This window comes from Triturus cristatus, chromosome 3_2 (genome assembly GCF_964204655.1).
Source record: "Triturus cristatus chromosome 3_2, aTriCri1.1, whole genome shotgun sequence".
Classification (NCBI taxonomy): Eukaryota; Metazoa; Chordata; class Amphibia; order Caudata; family Salamandridae; genus Triturus; species Triturus cristatus.
In genome coordinates, this window is record NC_140584.1 from 1,094,564,551 (window position 1) to 1,094,586,519 (window position 21,969).

A 21,969-nucleotide genomic window follows, 5' to 3' on the forward strand; every position below is an offset into this window, starting at 1 on the left:
TAAACAGAGCCTGAACAAAGTGAAAAGCTGTCTCTCTTAAGTATGTGTGAAGTGCTAACAAGGTGTGAGCCTTCGATTCTCCTCTGCTGCATTTGCTTCTAGGTGTGAGGCTCCTGACTGCTGCCAGCCAGGAGACTCCAACAAAAGGAGGCCTGATGACCCCTCAGATTCGGCCTTTGTCATGGGCCCAGCAGGAGTCAGGAATAAGAAAGCCCCGTCCTCCCTGCACATTGTTGCAGATCGAAAGCAGAGAACAACCTGCAGGCGCTGCTGAAAGTGTCTTGGTGTTTGAAATTACACCAGGACCAATTCAGCATCTTTTTCAGTGGGGCCCAACTTCTTAGCAGGGTGGACGGTGTCCACCCTGTGAGAAAAATGGGTGGATGCCGTCCACCTGCGTTTACCCCCGACTCGTGCCCTGGTGGAGACAGAGTCCCCTTGAAAGATAGAGTTCTACTGATTGAACAAGTGCCTTCAGGGGAACAATATATCAGTTCTATGCAGACAGAACTCTCCTGGTCAGGCATTTAGCACTACAGTGTCTGCTACTCTTAGAGGTCCCTCTCATCATTCAGGTTTGAAAGTCACTGTTCATATGCAGACAGCTGGACGGATGGAGTGAACTGAAAAATATGTCAGTGTCTGTGGTTCTATAATCTCCTCACTGTTGAAGGGGACAAGAAGTGGAGAAGAGAAGACTAGTGTTGTGTGGCTACTCTAATATTAGTTTTTGTACTTTTCTTTCTTATGAGTTTGCTTACTTTTCTTTTTTTTCTTTGAGTTTTATATAGCGTGGACTGATACCCGATACGATACCCAAAGGTATCGGGTATCAGATCGCTTTACATGAGCACCAGTTGTGTTACACAAGGAGACATTCATTGTTTTTTGTTAGGCACAGGGAGATTGTGATTTGCCCAGAATCACAGGATGTTGTGCGTCGTTGCCGAGATTCAAACCCGGTTCCCCCAATTAGAGGGCGGCCGCCCTAGCGATTAGGCCACTTCCCCCTCCCCGTCTTCTCCCCGTTTCTTGTTTTTGCCACTTTGCCTCAGGAGGCGTGTACGCGGAAGGCTAGTTCAGTATGGCTGACTGATAAGATTCTCGTCCTCCTTAAGTGCCTCCTACCTCTTCTAATGTATTAGGTATGTGGTCTGTGGTTGTGACGTCAGGCCACTTCCACAAAGGTCTGCTGTCGCACTTTAGGATGGCTCATCTTCCGAGCGTCTGCCAAATTCAAGTTTGGGTGAGTGGGGAGCGTCCGATGCACCACGTCTACTGACTGCTATTGACTGATCTCAGAGGGAGGTGCACCCCTTCCACGTGCATCCCCTACCTGTCACTCTGGAGGCAGAACTAGGCCCTGGCTTGAAGTGCCTTTGGAGGACGTGTGGATGAGCTGATTACATTTTAGGATGGTCTAGATATATATATATGCACTTTTAGTCCTACTTCTATGTTTGGCCTGTCCCGGTATTGATATTCAAACTGTTGTCACCCTACACAGGGGGCAGCAGTGCATTAGTGTTTGGCACTGAACGGAAGCAGTAGGACCCCAGCAACTTCCACCAATGAAATGTTTCTTTAGAAAGTAGGTATGTTTAAAAAACATAATTCTCTTACTTTCTACTCAAGTGCAGAAGCACTAACGAACCTTACATGAAATTGTTCTTGATTTGAATAGTAAGTCTTTAAATCCCCTGACGGATTCCTTGTGATTTTCGGTTGCAGGACACTTCTTACCGCCCCTTGCTAAATGTCCAGTTTAAACAGGACTCCGCGTGTTTCTCTTCGGTAGCAACAGCATCCTGTGTGCTTCGAACTTTCTGTGCTCTTCAACTACAGCCAGAGGAGGGAAGTTCCAGAAGGGGAAGCAGGTGAAATATCCTGTTGGAACTGGTACAAATGTTTTCTTGCAGCTGGACACCTTCCTCTTCTGCACCCTCCATGCACAGGAAGGAAGTCCTTAGTGGCAGAACCTGCACCCACATACAATTGCGGGTCAACAAAAACTAGTGCCAGATCTTCTTGAGAAAGGGTCTGGAGACTTCACTCTTGGCAGTTCTCGATCAGTCTGGCAGGAATGAATGAGTGCAGGAAACAGGGCAGACATCCATCTTCAGCTGCTCCACTCGGTTATTTCCTGGTATTGTGTCAAGCACTGTATTTTAAAGATGAAAAGCAACTGGCTATTGATAAGGATCAGCGAATAGGGTTGCAGCTCATAACCCTGTATACGCAACTCAAATAGGATGCCCACCCCTTTTGAGTAACTGACACCTTTCCAGTTCTGGACGTTTGTGTGATTAGCTAATGTATTCTGGGTGTTGTAGTCTTGTTTTGTTTCCATTGAGTTAATTAGGATAAAAAACTGGAAAGGTAGGTAGTGGTGGTCCGCAATGACCTGGAAGGAGGTCGCCACCCTAAACTCATATGGTTTTTGATATTAAGATTTTGCCAGTGGTTTCATCATGGTCGGAGACTATATGATATTACTTCTTCCAAAATGATCATGGTGATGTGGGTACACAGCCATGTAATACCATTTCCTCTGCTTTCCTCGTTATGCCCCATTACATCGCCTTCCCATCAATAGATCGCCTCAGGTACATCATTCTCCATTCCATCATCAAAGGTAGGTATTATTGAAATAGTTAAGGGTTACTTAGTTTAAAACTAGGGCTGAAGTAAAGTATACACGCATTGGCAAAGCCAATAGGTCTCTTCTATGCTAGAGTCATTGGCTTTGCCAATGTATTTTAGTCATGTTGTACACCAACGTGGCTACTGTTCAGCATGGCTAAACGTTAGTGGCATAGACTGGAGTTTTGTGGAGTGGCTTAAAGTGGAGAGAAGTGTCATAGAGTGGAGCGTCGTAGAGTGGAGCGTCTTAGAGTGGAGCGTCGTAGAGTGGAGAGTCGTAGAGAGGAGCGTTGTAGAGAGGAGTGCTGTAGAGTGGACGCGGATGGAGTAGAGTGCTGTGGAGTAAAGTAGAGTTGAGTGATGTAGAGTGGAGTGGTGTAGAGTGGAGTGTTGTAGAGTGGAATAGAGTGTCCCCAAGAAGTGTTGGGGACAGATGCACTGTCTGGTAGACTTTGACCTAAAAAGGGGAACTTGGATCTTCATCCCAAGATGATGCAATGCCATAGAATGTAGTGGAGGTGTTGCGTCATTGGATGTAGTGTCAGATGATAAAGTAACAAACAACCAGTTTCATCAGTGAGTTAGAAGGTGCATAGTCTCACTAATGCCACCCCTATCATTCTTAGGATATGGTCATGTCATAACTAATTGCGAACTTTAGACCTCGCCTTTTCAATGTATTTGCTGCAAAATCCTGTTTATTTGGCTGCATGGGCCTGTCTATTGCATGCCACAGGTCTCAAAGTAGGTTCCAGCATGTGGAATTGAGGACCCTTTAATGCAGTGAGATGCACCAAACCTAAAACATACATCTCCAGAACCCATACATTGTCAAAGTCACTTTCTGTTTGCAAATGTGCACAAGATCACACTAGCCTCACAAGACTGACCCTGGTCTTGTGCGCCACACATTGCAGACCGTGATTTGATATGGCATGTTTAATCCAGTTTTCCAGATAAAGTTCGGCTGAAGGTGTGGGAGAGATTCCAACAGCAAATAGCGGATTTCATTATAAATTGTGCGTGCTGGACTGTGTGTCTGTTGCCAGACATGTCATCATTTCTAATGTACAAATGCCGCTGGTGTAATACCCAAGTGTGGATTCATTTCTGTTTCCTGAGCAGCGCCATTTCCTGTTTTCCCTCCTGTGGCGCCACGCCGCCACTTACTGTTTCACAAGGTTTTTTAACTATCATCCCTGATAGAGATTAATGGGGCCAAACGCCAGAGCTGCCGACCCTGGCACTGGGCAACCAGGTTTGAGTCCAGGCATGAGCTCAACATTCTGTGCCGCTAGGCAAATTGCCTAATCTGCTCCTGCCTACCAGGAAACAAATGAATCTCATGTCTGTGATATAATCTACTGCTCATGTAAAGCGCTTGGGCCCAGTTTGCGTTATATAAAAGTACATAATCAAAAAATGTGAAAATGAGCTTCTAAAGCTGTGTTTAGCAGGGTATCGTCTGTGCTGCAGCTCCACCCACCTTTTTAATATGTGAACAAACCCCAGCCCCTCACATGCACACATCACGACCCATGTACAGAGCGTGCTGGGCTACCCCAGGAACACCCAGCAATGGCCACCAAAAGGATCTCCAACTCCCTTGAGAAACTTCCAGGCCAGGCCGCTTGGGAGACATCAAACCCGGGCAGCTGGAGGAACGCTGAGCCCGGACCACTCAAAAGACATTCAGTCTGGACCGTTCAAGGGTCATCCCGCCAGGCACCGTGAGGAATATCTCGCCTGATCTGCTGAAGGATCATCTAGCTCGGGCCGCTCCAGGGACAAGTACAGCTTCCCAGCCTGAGCCACTCCAGGTTTCTCAATGCTTTCCTTGATGTGACGGTCCTTGGGCAGGCCATTGTATCCCACGCCACATTACGGCTAGAGCGGTGGAACTCGAAGCTGGGAAACCGGGTTCGAGTCTTTGCAACGACACTCAACATCCTGTGATTCTGGGCAAATCACTTTATCTTCCTGTGCCTAACAAAAATAAATGTGTACTTCTGTAATGAAACTGGTGCTCATGTAGAGCACTCTGATACCCAATGTCTCGGGTCAAGTTTGCGCTATATAAAACTCTTAAAAATAAAAAAAGAGGGCCCGAATCACATACAGCCTAAATCAGACACAGACTCCTGATAGCTTTCCTCTAAGGTTTGGAGTAGATTTGATGTTTAATGGGTGTAGGCTAGAGGGCAACCAAAAATTCCACACCCCAATAAAACACCCCGACATCACTACCACTGGTGGCTGGATCGGGGAAGGTGTTAAACATCAACTTCATGAGGCAATGTGGCCCACCCCCAAAAAGGTACCAATCAGCATCTCAAAAATACCGACAATTAAGAAAGGACAGACTCAATAAGTGAGTTCTAGGGCAGGAATTAAAATTAGGAGGATGTATTACAAAAATTCAAGGGTACAATACAGAATAATTGGAAAACAAGTGCATAAAACTACTGCCATAAAGGCCATCCGTGCAGGAAGCTAGCAAGATCAGAGGGAAAAGCCAAGTCCCAAATGTGCAGCAAAATCAGTAAGAAATTTGTAGTAGCACCCTAAGGATTCCCAGAAGCATCTCAGGCTCACCCCACAATTCTATGGTTAATATTGAAAATCTTCTCATTGAACAGAATGAAAACTGCAGATTCATTATGATGTGAGCAAAAAAATACAATTTCGTCAAATCACAGAAACATTGAGGGTCATACAGCGGTAAACCTGTGATCACTATCCAAGGGAGTGGCCAGAAAATTGAAACACCCCCCACTTGAAAAATACCTCTGTTAGCACCACGCATTCACCAGTCCATCTATTTATCCATCCAACTGTCCATTCCTTCACCTTTTCTTCTACCCACCCATCCACCAATGATTCCATCCAAACATCCATCCACGTATGCTCTAGCCCATGTTTCCGTCCATCCATCCATGTATCCTCCCATCCATCCTTTTTCATTCTCCCATCCATTCACACTTCCACCTTTTTATTGTTTCATTCTTCCATCCACCCTTTCATCCTTCTTCTTTTTACCTTTTTACATTTACATCCCTTCATTCTTAACTGTTCTATCGTTCCAATCGTTTCACCTTTTTTCTTTTCATTGTTTACTTTCTATCATCCTTCCTTTCTCCTCCTGCTCTTTCTTCCCCTTTCTAGGTACCCACCCTCACATCCCTTCTTCATTATATTCCACACAGTGTTATGTCTGAGTATTTTGTTTACAGACACAAAACGCCCATAAACAAGAAGTTAATTTTTAACTGAGACAAAGTTCAACCCATGTGCCCAGGATCAACCCCCGCTTAAGCTGCTGGAGTGGGGGGTTCCTACCCCTCTGTCACTATCCTACTATTAAATATTATTTCAGCCCCTCTGAACTGATATCCTCTGGAGATTTCAGAACAAACTAGTTACAAAACCAAAAGTGAACTTTTCTAAATGAATGTAATACTGCATGCAAGCGGAAGAAACCTTGATATAGATTCACTGCTGAGCACATGCTTAAAAGATTTCTGTACCTATGGGGAATAAACAAACATGACGGTGCACTGCTGGGCTACATGCAGCAGAAATAATAAACAGTGAATGTGGCATCCATTTTGAACAAGATGGCGCCGTGGTATGAGTCAGGCCTAGGTGGATAAGAGAAGAACATGCATTTCAACAAATCGTATCAAAATCATTTAAAAAAACAAGCGCGTCATGTCACTGTACACATGTAAATTCTTCGCACTCAACACCGCCCGAACCCCCGGGTGCCACCTAGCATCCCCGCGACACACCCACGGACCCTTCGCCTGCAGATCCTGCAAATTCTCCTGCCTCCGCACCGGCACCGCACCCACCAAGACGGACAACAGCAACCACCTGAAGTGCATCCTGCTCAACACCCGCTCCGTCCACAGACACGCCGTGGAACTCTGGGACCTCCTCGACACCGCATCTCCTGACGTTGCCTTCCTCACGGAAACCTGGATGAACGCCTCCTCAGCCCCCGACATCGCCATCGCCATCCCGGACGGCTACAAGATCATCAGGAAAGATCGCGTCAACCAGACCGGAGGAGGCATCGCCATCGTCCACAAAAGCACCATTCGCATCTCGACTGACTCCACCGACACTCTCAACGCCGCCGAACACCTGCATTTCCAGATCCACCTCAACCCCAAGACCACCCTCAGAGGCACCCTCATCTACAGACCCCCGGGACCACGCACACAATTCAGCAAAGACATCGCCGACTTCATCAGCCCGCACGCCCTCCCCTCCGCCGACTACATCCTCCTCGGGGTCCTCAACTTCCACCTGGAGAACAACAACGACCGCAACACCACCACCCTGATGGACAACCTGGCCAACCTCGGGCTAAAGCAACTGGTCAACACCCCCACCCACTACGCCGGCCACACGCTCGACCCCGTCTTCTCATCCAGCAAGCACGTCACCTTCAGCCACTCCACCGGACTTCACTGGACTGACCACAGCTGCGTCCACTTCAGCTTCAAAAAGAACACGGTCCACCACCACCCGAAGCGGGTTCCCCACAGGAACTGGAGCAAGATCACCGTCGACCAGCTCGCCACCTCCCTCAGTCAGAACCCACCTGTCAGGACATCGGACCCTAACACAGCAGCCCTCAACCTCACTCAGTGGCTGACCTCCTGCGCCGACGACCTCGCCCCACTGAAGAACCCACTCACCAGGCACAGAAGCAAGAAGGCCCCCTGGTTCACCGACGAACTCAAGAACTCCAAGAAGGCCTGCCGCACCCTCGAGAAGGCCTGGCTCCTCGACAAGACCGCCGACAACATGACCGCCCTCAAACTCGCTACCCGCAGACACCACCAGCTCATCCGCACCACCAAGAAGAAATCTCTGAAGGAACGACTGGACAAGAACGCCCATGACAGCAAGGAGCTCTTCAACATCGTCAAGGAGTTCTCTAACCCCAGCACCGGCAACAACGACATCACTCCCTCACAGGAGCTCTGCGACTCCCTCGCCTCGTACTTCCACTGCAAGATCGCCAACATCCACAACAGCTTCGGCGTTTCACCCCCGCACCCATCGGTCGAACCTACGCACCCCGCCGCCATCCTCCAGACATGGACCAAGGTGACCCCCGAAGACACAACACGCATGATGAACACCATCCACTCTGGATCGCCGACAGACCCGTGCCCCCACCATGTCTTCAACAAGGCCGCCTCTACCATCGCACCCCACCTCCGAGACATCATCAACACCTCCTTCGACACAGCCACCTTCCCGGAAAGCTGGAAGCACGCCGAGCTCAGCGCTCTGCTGAAGAAACCAACAGCGGACCCGACCGACCTCAAGAACTTCCGCCCCATCTCGCTCCTTCCCTTCCCCGCCAAAGTCATCGAGAAGGTCGTCAACAAGCAACTGGCCGCCTTCCTCGAGTCGAACGGTTCCCTCGACCCATCACAGTCCGGATTCAGAGCCAACCACAGCACCGAGACCGCCCTCATCGCAGCCACCGACGACATCCGAGCCCTGCTTGACAACGGTGAAACAGCGGCACTCATCCTCCTAGACCTCTCCGCAGCATTTGACACTGTCTGCCACCGCACCCTAGTCCAACGCCTCAACGACACCGGCATCCAAGGGACGGCCCTGGAATGGATCACCTCATACCTCTCCGGCAGAACACAGAGAGTACGCCTCCCTCCTTTCCTCTCTGAGGCCACCGGAGTCATCTGCGGCGTCCCGCAAGGATCATCGCTCAGCCCCACTCTCTTCAACATCTACATGAAACCCCTCGCTGCCATCGCACGCCAACACAACCTCAACATCATCTCCTACGCCGATGACACCCAGCTGATTCTCTCCCTCACCAGAGACCCCGACACCGCCAAAACCAGCCTACACGAAGGGATGAAAGACGTCGCCAAATGGATGGACATCAGCCGCCTGAAATTGAACACGGACAAGACAGAATTCCTCATCCTGGGACCATCGCCCTCCGCTTGGGACGACTCCTGGTGGCCCCCGGCCCTAGGCACCGCACCCAAGCCTACGGACCACGCACGCAACTTGGGCGTCATCCTGGACTCCTCCCTATCTATGACCAGACAAGTCAACGCCGTATCCTCAGCCTGCTTCCACAACCTTCGCATGCTCCGTAAGATCTTCCGCTGGATCCCGACCGAGACCAGGAAGACGGTCACCCAGGCCCTCGTCACCAGCAGACTAGACTACGGAAACACCCTCTACGCCGGTACAACAGCCAAGCTTCAGAAAAGACTTCAACGTATCCAGAACGCCTCCGCCCGACTCATCCTGGACGTCCCCCGACGCAGCCACATCTCGAGCCATCTGAGGGACCTGCACTGGCTCCCCGTCAACAAGAGGATCACGTTCAGACTCCTCACCCACGCACACAAATCCCTCCACGACCTCGGCCCAAGATACCTCAACGACCGCCTGACCTTCTACACGCCCACCCGCCAGCTACGATCCGCAAACCTCGCCCTCGCCGTCGTCCCTCGCATCCAGAGAACCACCGCCGGAGGAAGATCCTTCTCCTACCTGGCGGCTAAGACATGGAACTCCCTGCCCGTCCACCTGCGACTGACCCCGGATCACCTCGCCTTCAGGAGACAGCTCAAGACCTGGCTGTTCGAGCAGTAGCAGACCCCCTCCCTCATGCGCCTTGAGACCCTTCCGGGTGAGTAGTGCGCAATACAAATTTCTTGATTGATTGATGCAAAACTACAATCTGCACATTAGTAATGATGCCCAAAATCTTCTACACTGTATTCATTAAAAGTCCATGGAGTACTCCTGGCAATCTGGCATACAGTAGGATTAGGTAATACATAAATGAGCATTTGTTCATCCAACTTTTTTCTCTACTGTGATCATATTTTGACTCAAACAACCTCTTTAGTAAGGGGTGGTTCCCTCCCCTTTACTACCATGGGACCACACTTACTCCTGCTTTTTGCAGTAGTAGTTTTCTGCTTCCTGGGTGGAAAACGACAGGGCTAAATATGAATGAACACCGTCAACGATGTTGCCTTCTTGGTGTGTGGGTTGAGCTGTTTGCCGATCCACCTCCAACGCAGCGCTCTCCCCCGTTTACTTGTGAAGAAATGCCTGGCGAGTTACTAGTATTTCCTGCGTAAGTGAATTTGACCTTGCAAACATTCTGATACTGTGAATCACTAATTCAATGTTTCTGATGCAAACGAAACATTTTCTACACCTAAGTGTCGTTTAGGTGCGGCAAGCGTTTTGTGAAGCAGGCCCACCATGTGCAGCGCCTCCGCTCAGTGAAAAGTGCGATTAAACAAAATGATTTGTACAGTTTTGCTCCATTGTCGCATCAATATAGTTCTTAATCACAGGATCGCAAAAGGTCTAAATAAGACTATCACGGGGTGTCCATCCCCTTCTCAGCAGGTCACAATGACCTCTGGCCATTGTCTACGGTGTAATGTACCTGCCTCTGTGGGCTGGGTGATGACGTAGCCACGCACCTGTTGCGTCTGGGAGCAGGGGTCATGGAGCGGGTCTGGGGCTATGATGTAATACGCAAGGTGGAAACATGGGGGCTAGATTGTGAAAGATTCTCAGTTGGTCACTGCCTTGACCACGGACTGGTCGATGCTTTATATCTTAATAACATTTCTTTTTTCTCACAAATATCTGTGCGCCCTTACTTGTGGAAGAAGGACTTTTCACTTTCAGTAATGATGATCGATGGGATGTAGCGAATTCATCAAGACCAGCCTGATCCAATCCAAGATTTTATTTTTGCCAAAGTATGCCATTTCGATCTATGTTGGGATTGTACAGTCCAGAGCCAAGTAAAGGAAGTTTGAGGGCATCTTGGAGTACAATTGGCATTTGTTCTGGAGGCAGTGTACTGTGTATGGCACAGGTGCTACTGCGGAGATACCCAGACGGAGGTGTGAAGGTGTATAGGACAGGGGCGGCCGCTTAGGGGCATGCAGCTAGGGGCTACAGCCGACTTCTAATGGAGGTGGGCAGACGAGGCCTAAACTATGACTGCGCCGTAATTAAGGGGCACACAAAGGCTCCAGGTACGGTTCCACGGCGTCAGCCACGTGCGCTGACGTCGTCCTTTATTTATACCCCCGTCCCGCGCCCGTCCCGGGAGTTGCATGCTGCAATAATGTAGTGCAGTGGCCGGGTGGCTCACTACAGGAGGTAGGAAAGTGCTGTGAGTCTGCCATACTCCTCTCAGTGCTGCACGGGACAGAGGAGCACCTACTAACCTTGGCAGCACAGTTAACACCACACCGACAAGGTGTACCTTTCGGGGCAGTGAATGAAAGAGGTACCAGACTTGGAGGTCGCCCATCAAAGGTGTTACGTGGGCTGCGGTGTGAAGGAGGCAAGGTAAATGTAATGACACATCGCTGTGTGCATTTCAACTGTACCTGGCTCTGACGTATGGCTGTGGCTGACTACGAAGAACACGCTTGGCAGATACGGAGTTAGCTGTCAGCAAATGGCGGTATACTTGGGCAGATGTGAAGATAGCTGTGTGCAAACAGTGCTACGAAAAAGAAGCTTACCGGGAGCCTGCCGCCTGATGGTGAATCAGAGCAACGTGTCGAGCCAGAAATTGGAAGAGGACTACGTGTTCAGGGAATTGAGGAAGGGGGTGTACCTCCTGTGGGAGCCTTATTAGTTTGGGTTATGATCGAGTTTGATTAGTTTACGTAAATATGGAAAGAGGTTAATTTCTTCAAGGAGAAATCTGAGCCCTACAACAAGGACCACGGTGACGACTTTATTTATGTTGAATTTTTATTTTAATTTGTTAATTTGATTACATTGAATGTTGCATCACTGCAGTGTATTTGCATTTTTTTGTTGTTTCTTCTTTTCCATTATTTTCTCTTGTTAAACTTATTGTTATTTGTGCACATCTGTTGTATTGGATCTTGTGTCGCTAGTAGGTGTGGGTATTGAAATTGGTGATTGAATGTATTGTCAGTTTTAATAGTATGGTATAGACTGTACAGGAAGACAGCATGGCCATGTTGCAGTCGATTCCTCCACCGCCTACATTCTTTTCTAAACCAGGAAATCCTGCAGTGTTTTGGGAGGACTGGTGTGAGGCATTTGAGACGCATTTGGAAGCAATAGGAGGTGAAGTATTCACAGCTAAAAAGGAAGGTAGCTTCCCTTCTATTGCACATACTGGAGTTGGAATAGTAAATTATACTATTCCAACATCCGGCGGCCCCCCAGAGCAAGTCGTTTTACGACTTGCGGGGTAATGGTATGCGTTGTTACACTGTGGTCGTTGTAATAACCGCGTTGTAATTGCATGCGTGGAAAAAGCATGGGTAGTAAAGTGGCATATTCGCAGAGAAGGCTATCCAGAAGTGTTGATATCAGACAATGTCCACAGTTTGCTGCAAGAGAATTTACTGAGTTCCTTTCCCAAAGTAGAATTATGAATAAGAAAAGTTCTGTATATCATCTCCAAGAAAATGGTTTAGTTGAAAGATTCAATAGGGTTGTAGCAGAGAATTTACAATTATCTTTGCGGAGTGGGTTGGATTGGAAGGAGGAAATAAAGAAATTGGTGTGGAATTATAGAACCACTCCACACTCTAACACTGGGGAAAAGCCATTTGTGATATTGAGGGGCAGAAAAGCGTGTACTGTTGCAGTTCCAGTATGGATGAATAAGGGCAAGGTGGATGAAGAAAAGATGAAAGCAGTTGTGCATAAGAAGGAGCAGAGGGATGGAATATCCATGGATGATGCAGAGGAGTGTGCCTCCAAAATTGAAATTTGGGACCTTGTAAGGATGAGGAAATTCCAAATATTCAGGAAGGATGAATCAAAATGGTCAGAGCTTCTGTTATAGTTGATTATGGAAAAAGATGGAACATGCGAAATGTTGTGAGGTGTGGCAAGGTTGAGACATCTCATTTCAAAGCTGGTTTGGAGTGTAAGAGAGGAGTTGAGAGATGGAGAATATGATTTCTCAAAGGAGAAACCTGCAGATATGGAATGGAAGAATGAGGGAAGAAAGAAGGATTCAAGTTTGAATTCATGCAACAGAAATCAAGTGCGCAGGAGTTAGCAGCAAAGAACAGCTTATAGAAAATGTATGGACTATGCATAGGATATATGTTTAGCACAAACATAAATGAGTCATTCATTGTGAATAGTTCTGTGTTTTAAATTGTTGTATACTGTTCACCAGCTATTTATTGGTAGCAGCAAATAAGATAGTTTAATGACTATATTTAAAAGTTACTTTTGTTGTTGTTTTCAAAGGGAGATATGTCACATCTGGGAACAGGGATCGTGGAGTGGTTCTGGGACTATGATGTAAGAAGCAAGGTTGAAATGTGGGGTCTTGTTTTGGTAAAGATTGTCAGTTGGTCACTGCCTTGATCACGGGCTGGTCGATGCTTAATATCTTAATACATTTTCTTTTTTTCTCATCAATATCTATGTGCCATTACTTGTGGATAAACGACTTTTCAGCACCTCTTAGCTGGGTGCGGCTGAGAGTGATGACGTAGGCACGCACCTGCGGCTGAGAGTATAAATAAATGGGTGAGAAGTCGCTCTCGGCTATCGCCGATTCAATCATTCACCATGAGGTTTATTTGGCTCCAGCGTAGTAACACACAGGTAGGCCCAGTCCCCCATGCGTTTCTGGGCGTAAGGCCAGAGATACCGCCATAGGACGGCAGTAACCTCCCCGAACCCTCTTTGTATCAGCTGGGGTGCCATGACGTGAGATTGCAACAGAGGGCACTAGCACCTACAGTTTTTTTTCTCGCAGTTTTCGCTCTCTGGAGAAAGCAGTAGGGTGTCATGTTTTGGGTGGTCATTATCATATTCAGTATTGTTTCATTCCTTCTCTGGATGCCCTCATTCAGGTTGCTATCTACTTTTCCGCCTTGTTCCTTCATTTTGACATTCTTCCGATGGCCAGACCTAGTAGTAGTATCTCTTGACTTCTCCCGAAGTAAGGTCACTCTGGAACCCTGTAAGGAACACGGAAGAGCTCGGAAGAATCATGAGCACTGTTTCCTGTAAGGTGCCTGCGCCTAAGTCACCCTAAGCGCTCAGTGTAATGTGTGAAACGTGCACCCACAGCACCTTTGAGGGGATCGTTCGCACCGCCGCTTTTAAAATGCGTGCGGCACTAAATGCGGTCCCTTTCCTTCTGCAGTAGGGGGAGGTAGAGACCATCCATGAAGAGAACACGAGCGGAAGGCAAGTTTGTCAGCAAGTGGCTCCTGCTGCATTTCTTTTGTTTAAAAGGGCGTGGCTGCGGGGCAGATTATGGGCCTTTTTGAAAGTAATCATGTTATTCGCAGCGCCCATCATGCGGTGCAACTAACATGAATACTTTCACAGAGGCTCACAATCTGCCCCGCAGACTCACCCTTTTAGCAAATGGAAGGCAGCAAGTCTAAAAGCACAACGCGTGCTTTCATGTGATTCTGAAAGCACATGCTGTGCTTGTAAACTTGCTACATTTCATTTGTTATTAGAGCGGGCAGACTGTGTGCTACGCTCTATGCAGCAAGTCTACCAGCACGACGTGTGCTTTCTGGTGATTCTGAAAGGACACGTTGTACTTTCTGCATTTCATGCTTGTAGACATCAGAGACGTTTTAAGGCATTGCCAAAGTGAGCTCTAGCCCAGACCCCCAGACTATCAGGGGAGCCCCCTGATAATCTTGCCCTGATGACTTTGAATAATTAGTAAACAGTTTGTTTTGAACACCGGTTTCCTTTGATTTATTTTTAAAGTGGGTGACGTGTGAAAGTCTATTATAGACATTCTACAGGGAAATGTTGTGTTTATTTTTCATGCAACATCCATAAAAAGGTTTCTTTTAGATCGCAATAGGACCAAACATATGCGAAACGGGAGTGTGTCACAGATATTATTTGCAGTAATATTAGTGAACTGCTGATTTGTTACAGTATTGATAGCACATCACTAGCCCTGAACATCCGATGTAAACACATTAAGAATTTGAACAATTGCGCCTGTATACTGTCAGTGACCTGGTCTAAGCAGGCATGAAAGAGCTGAAATCGAATCATAAATGCAAACCTGTTTTGAACAGGGGCCCCCAATATAGGTTCAGCGCAGGGGCCACCAAAATCCTTAAGATGTCCCTCGTAGACTTGCTTTATTTCTTTTGTCAGTAGGGCGCGTCTACGGGGCCAGGGCGTTCATACAGAATTTGTGTGAGCTAACCTATATGCCACTGTTTTAATCAGAAGGTATGTGAGTATGATCAATGGTATGACTGTTACTTATAAGACATTTAATTCGATTGTATGATGGAAATATAAACATAATATACTTATGTAATATTCTTCTGCACCTGATGCATGAACCAGCTTCCAATCGTCCTTTCAATGCAGAACTTCTGTTGCCAGAAGCCTGATGTCTTTTTGCCCTCTCCTGTGCAAGTGCACATCCCACTGCTGCTGCATTGCATTCGGTGTCTCTGCTGCTCTGTCACCTACCCAAGAACTACTGTTAGTTGTTGCTTCAGGCAGGTTGTTGCTCTTGCTACAAATGCCAGGATTACCATGTTGACTTTGGGCCTTAATATAAGTTTGGCGGTGTGTGACCTCCCGGCTCCCGCACTACCAAACCCGCGTGAGCACTGCCTGCCAGGTTTTGACTTTTTTCGTCACTGGCAGGCTGTTCCACAGTGGTGCCTAAAAAAAAGGCATCGCAATGGACACGCAAAAGCAAATTCCTGCGGGGCATAGACTGTCCATGCCCTGCAGGAACTGGGGGTGCATGCACATGGGGGGGCATAACTTGCCCCCCCCCTGCATGTATCCCCAGGTAGGCAATCTTGTATAGGCTCCCAACATTTCCCCACCCTATGAACAGTGCTCCAGTTGAGAATCAGTAAAATCTCATAATGGAACCATCGTTGGAGTCCTGAGCTTTTCTAAAGCCGAAGTATATTTGCCTGTGTGACCAATTAATGTCATGGCGTGTGTATCTAAATTGCAAACCTGCCTTAAGACCCATCACGTGGCGCTGTATGTGTGGAAATGCACTGTCTTTTCACTTTTTGAGCAACGGTTTGGAGTGATTTTTGCACTATTTGTCGCTGTACCCGCATAGCCTTGGCTGCAGCGCACAGAGACCTTTCACTGCTGCACACAGAGGGAAAAAAATAGAGGGAAGATTGATCACAGGGCCCTTTTGCATTTTGGTTTTCTTTGTATTGTTAGATTACCAAAGAGCCCTGATTAAAACTTTTAGTTCACAGATATAAACCACTGTGCCTCATATATTTTTAGCTTCCTTGTCACTTTTCCACCACAAAGACCTTTAAATTTCTGTATGTTAGAGGGTCACGAGGGCAGTGCTTGAAGATGAAATGTCTGTCTGTAATTCTGTGGCATTTGGATCACTATGTGTGCTTGCCCGGTACTGGGTGGAGTGAACAATGACATGCCCTTTCCCTCGCCTCCAGATGACATTTGGGAATCCACCTTCATGTCTCTCCTGAAGGATTCTCTTGCAAGCACATTCAGCCCTCACATATTTCCTCTCCCATGCTGCTCCATGGCTTTGTGTGAGGTGGTTTTAGGTTTTACAAGGTGGGAAAGACTTTATAAATGCCCCAGTAATACATTGATATTTGTACCACCCGGGCTTGGAGGGTGGCAGATGTAGCGGGGGAAGTGATGGGATCAGAACAGGGGTGGGGTAATGAAAACTGTGCCTTTAGAGACTGATAAACTGAAGGGGGCACTTTCTACAGGAAATCAATATTGTGTTCTTTTGCTATTTTATTTTAATCCTATAAGGAGTTTTGCAGTAGTTTTTTGTTGTTGCAGTTTTATATGGCGTGAACTCCACCCGAAGGTATTGGAGCGCTTTACATAAGCACCAGTTACATTACACAAGGACGCGTTCATTTCTGGTAGGCGCGGGGAGATTACGTGATTTGCCCAGAATCACGGGATGTAGAGCCAATGCCAGACTGGAACCTGATTCACTGGCTACAAGTCCGCAGCTCTGGCTGGTAGGCCACATCCTCTCCCCTAGGTTTTAACTAGTTGGGGATCGTTTTAACATCGCGGTGAAACAGTGATACACATTTAGGAACAACAGACACAATCTTTTGAGATGCTGAGAAAAGCAATGTTAAGCGTCACGAGCACACAAGTGACTTTATAAATATTGCTGACAAAATGAACCTATATTTATTTTGCAGGACTTCGGTGCATGGTGTGCATTCGTGTGCACTCTGAAGCCACAGTCTTTCTGTGTTGCTTGGCAGGTCGGAGCCTTGTCATTTTAATGGTTTACAAAATGGTTGCATCAACTGATCCAACAGAAGTATCGCAAATCAAACTGGGTGGTGTACGTGCTTGACAGGCTATATGTCAAGGGGAAGGTGAGAGGTGGATTCTCTACCGCGACATTAGGGTAATCAGTTTGGTTAAATATCCTGTGATTACCTTGAATTGAGAAACACCCTAAGGCTCGGATTACAGTCGACCGGGAGAAGGCTGTGATATTTATCGAGCTTTGTAAATAACACTTTGCGATTCACTGTCTGCAATGCACATATGCTTGCAATACATGTGAATTAGCAAACATTTCATCTCTGCAGGCTAGTTGTGGAAGAAACCATTGGGCCAAAGGAGGTGCAGCACAGGCCACACATGTGCTCTTTATGTGTGAAAAAGGTTACTTTATTGAAGACATGTGCACCCCACAATGTTAACTATGGCCTTTGCCTTATAAAACTGCACCTAGCTATACATGTGTTCACTTACTTGCCTCCTCCACCCCCTCCTAAGGTCCCCCCTTACATCCTTTCCTTGCAACTATTTAAAACCCCTACTCGGTCATCAACTGTTGAACTTTAACCCCTGTAACCCCTTACCTACTTCTATAAACATCTACTTATCTAAATATCTCCTATCTTAACTTCTCATTTACAGCTTCCTCCTGGTGTAACTTGTTCACAACTGTAAACTTTAGCCTGTAACCGTGTAAAAACTAGCTGCCAAACGCCCTGCACCTGCTTCAAGCGACTACCAAATACAACTATCCCACCTCTGCGCACCCGTGCTCAACAAAACCAACAGACCATGCCGAAATGTGATAAAATCCCCCCCGAATAAAATAAAGGGTGGATGGGAGGGAAAAATGTTTTCTGCCACCCCCCCCCCCTCCCCAGCTGCTGTGCCAGCTTAATCAAAATGGTGACAAGAAGTGACAGATGGCCGCATTTATAACCAGCCCAAAGGCATAGCCCAAACAGAGCCCAATTTGGTCATGGGCCGCACCATTGGCCCAAATCCCCCAAGGGTGCAAGACTGCTGTGTGGTCGGCCGCCCCCCAACAGCCCCATTTTAACTCTTCATCATTGATTTGATACTGTGAAATTTCTTTAAAAGCCCGCTCTTGTCCCCATTTGTGTCCCTCCTCCAGCTCCCTATGATTTCACCACCCCCACCCCTCCACCCCCACACCTCCCTCCTCCCACTCTCCAATATCTTTCCACCCTCCTCCCTTCTGTTGCTTGACCCCCAAACCCGCTGTGCTAATTTTTTACATAGTCCACAGAAGCATGGACTGCTGTGCAACACATCTTAATTTTTTTTTTTTTAATCTGTTTTCTTTGCTGCTCTTTGGTTGTGTGAGGTTAGTATAGTTTGTTTAGTGTTTACGGTTAGAAATGGTTTGTATAGATTTGCGATGAAGTTTAATCTTAAAAAATCTTTGTTGTGACTTGTGTATGGATGGGCGTGCCCAAGGACTTTTCCTTTTTTACTTTGGGTTGAACGGTCAGTTGTCCATTGATCAACCAGAGCAGGTGCTTTCTGCATATGCATCACAATCCGGACAGGTATTTATGATACAATGTTGTGTGCATGTTGTCTCCAGTTAGCCTAGGATTTACTGTTCTATACTTGTAAGATTTGTAGAGCCCACACAAAGCCTCTCTGGGTGTCAGAGCATTTCCCTCACATAGAAGGGCATAGTGCCATGGTTATCGTATTATGAGATATATTGTGATGGGATGCCATGCACTTCAGCGCGGTATGGACAGTCACCATGCAAGATCCCAGGCTATCACCAATGATCCAGTGCATATTATCCATACCTCAGGACTGGACCAACCACCTCGCCATCCATATATTCCTTTACATCAGCGTTCAGCTAACATACTAGATCAAATCAAAATACAACAACTAATTGTCTGATCCTTGTAAGACATCACTCGCACCTACAGCTTGAAGTCCTCTCCGACCCTTCCATGTTAGTAGTCAACACCCTTCCAAACAACTTCAGCGCATTTCAGGAAAACAATTTGAACAACCACATTCCAACCAAAGTAACAGATCCAAGCTCAATACTTCAGTATCCTGATAAATCACATACCTCACTGACAACAGCTACTCCATCTGCAGCCACCAAGGAACATGAAGGAAAACCAAACAGTCAACAACTCCACACTATTAAAGTCCCTCCATTTAACAACTCATCACATCAGTCGAAGCTAACGACTGTGCAGACACATCAACAAAGCAGCCATCAGCCGAAGAATGTGCAATAAGGCACTCACGCTTTCCATCAACCCCCTGCCTTACCCCGCTGTTCTACAATCCACAGGCAAGTATAATCCATCAACGTTTTCTTAAGTGAAAAAATAGAGAAAATCCAAACGTACATCCGCTATACCAAGGCGGACGTGCCTCTGGCAGTCATTCTCCAAGCCACTAAAACCTAGCTGACATACTAAACTCCGTCAAGGCCAGTGTCCTTCATCAAAGCCATGATCAGTGCCTCCCTCAGTCAGTCTTCCCTAAAGCTTGAAAGAGAGGTCAGATCTTCAAGAAGAAACCCATGATGACCTCGCAGATTATCAACTCTTCGCTCGCCCGCCCTTCAGTAGCAGCATCCTCAAAGAATCACATGAATGCCAAGCATCTCCTACACAGCTCCCGCAGATCCACGGCAGCGTGAGACAGCCGCCTTTCAATCATGGGGACGCTTTCTGATATTGTCAGACCTCTCATCCACACTCAATGCCATCAGCTTTCCTTCCTTATGCACAATCTAAAGTCTTAAATGAAGTTGACCCACAATGCCCTTCACTGATTGTCTTCCTGTTTACCCAAATAATTCCAATTTTTCACTTGGGCAGCTCCAAGTCCCAAAAGATCTTTATTACCCGCGGAGCTCCCTAGGGTGCCATTTTGTCCTCTGTCATCATTTTTGGTGTTTAAAAAACTTTATTGAAAAATTGGTTAACAATTAAAGACATTAGCATAAACAAGCAATATATTCAAACATTGTATAAATCATTAACAATGCTAATATCAGTGTTAAGGAGACAAAAAACATTTTATAAAGGATTTTAAAGATAAGGGGAGGGAGAGAAAGAGGAAAAGAGAAAGGGAAAGAGAAAGGAGGGGGAGGAAAAACATTATGACCAAATATAACACTAATAACAAATTACGGCATATGATCAGATGATATATGTGAACAATGAGCAAAATGATCAGCATAAAAACTGGTATAACAGGAAAATGAATAAAAAATAACAAAAAGGAGAGAGTTGAAGTCCTTCAAGGGGGTTTAAAATTTTCTTCAAAGCCAGACGATCTAGGTATGTAGTAAGGGGTAGCCAGAAAAAGTCAACATTGCGCGTTGGTTTGCAAGAGGAAGCAAAGGCAACATCAAGTCTGTGAAAATGACTTACAGTGTTCCACCGGCCTTGTATGGAGATATTTGTAAGAATCTTCCAGTTAGATGATATGTGCTGAAATGCAAGGGCAAGCATGAGGTCAAAAAGACCATGTGAGTGTGCAGGTATATCTAAAGAATCAGAAAGACTACCCAGAAAGAGGACAGTTATTGAGAAAGGAGCAGAAAATGCAAAAATGCAAGAGAGGTACGACCAAACTTTCCTCCAGAAAGCAGAGACAACAGGACAGAAAAAGAACAGATGAAGAAGGTCAGCATTCAGGCAACCACAAGTCCAGCATTTAGAATCAGAAGAGGGTATAAAACGAGATAAGGAAAGAGGAGAGAGATAAAGTCTGTGATATAGATAAAATAGAGATTGAGTAAGAGAGGCAGAGCGAGAAATTTTTAAGGATCTGGACCAAAACTTATCCCAGAGACCAACAGACCAAGTGCACCCAAAATCTGTTTCCCAGGAAAGCTCCACTTTGGTTTTGGAGCGTTCTGGGTCAGGAGAGACAAAAAATTTATAGGTATTGAAAAGTTGTTCAATTCTGGATAAAACTGCCAACATGTTTAATTTAATTGAAGAAGGAATAGAGTTAGAGAACCAAATAGCTAGATATTTAATCTTTGAGCTATTCCAAGCAAAGCCAGTAGAAGAGAAAAAATGAGGAAGACAGGTTTTGGTGAGAGGGAGGATTTCAGTTTTATCAGAATTAATCTTATATCCTGAAACCAGGGAGAATGAGTCGAATGCAGATAATAAAGGGGGAACAGATACTTCTGGATCGAAAATAAACAAGAGAATGTCATCTGCGTATGCAGAAAGCTTTAGTTGATTGTTACCATAAGGAAAACCAGACATAGAAGTAGTATTACGTATGGAGGATAAAAACGGTTCAAGAGCCAGGACAAAAAGAAGAGGGGATAAAGGACAGCCCTGACGGACACCACGCCGAAGATTAAAGGTTCGAAGAGAGCTGACCGTTGACAAGTACCGAGGCCTTGGGCGAAGAATATAGCAGCGAGATAAGCGAAATGAAATGGGGACCAAAACCATGCCAACGTAATGAAGCAAACAGGAAAGACCGATCAACTCTGTCAAAGGCCTTTTCGGCATCAACAGAGATAGCGGCTAAAGGGGTTGAAAGAGAAGAGGCTTTATTTAAAACATTAAGAAGAAGACGCAAATGATCAGATGTTAGCCTACCTTTAACAAAGCCACATTGCTCCTTGCCAATGAGATGTGGCATAAAGGGGTCTAAACGCAACGCAAGTATCTTAGCAAACAATTTATAGCCCACATTGACTAAAGAGATCGGACGGTAGTTTTTACATAATTGGGGATCACGACCTTCTTACGGGATAAGACAAATGGTGGCATCCTAAAAAGTGCCTTCCGCCTTATCAGATGAGTAAAAAGACTGAAAAAGAATCAGAAGATTGGGCAACAAAAGATCAGAAAAATGCAAATAGAATTCAACAGTAAAACCATCAGGCCCAGGTGTTTTACCTTTCGTAAGGGATGTCAAATCGGTGGAGAGTTCGTGTAATCAGAGTTCAATTTCAAGATCCGG

General features: G+C 46.4%; 1 protein-coding gene across 2 annotated transcripts in view; it reads left to right on the forward strand.

The window, feature by feature from the left end:
• LRRC75A (leucine rich repeat containing 75A) overlaps nucleotides 1-21,969 on the forward strand; it is a 1,049,113-nt gene that overhangs the window by 344,580 nt on the left and 682,564 nt on the right. The window lies entirely within an intron of this gene.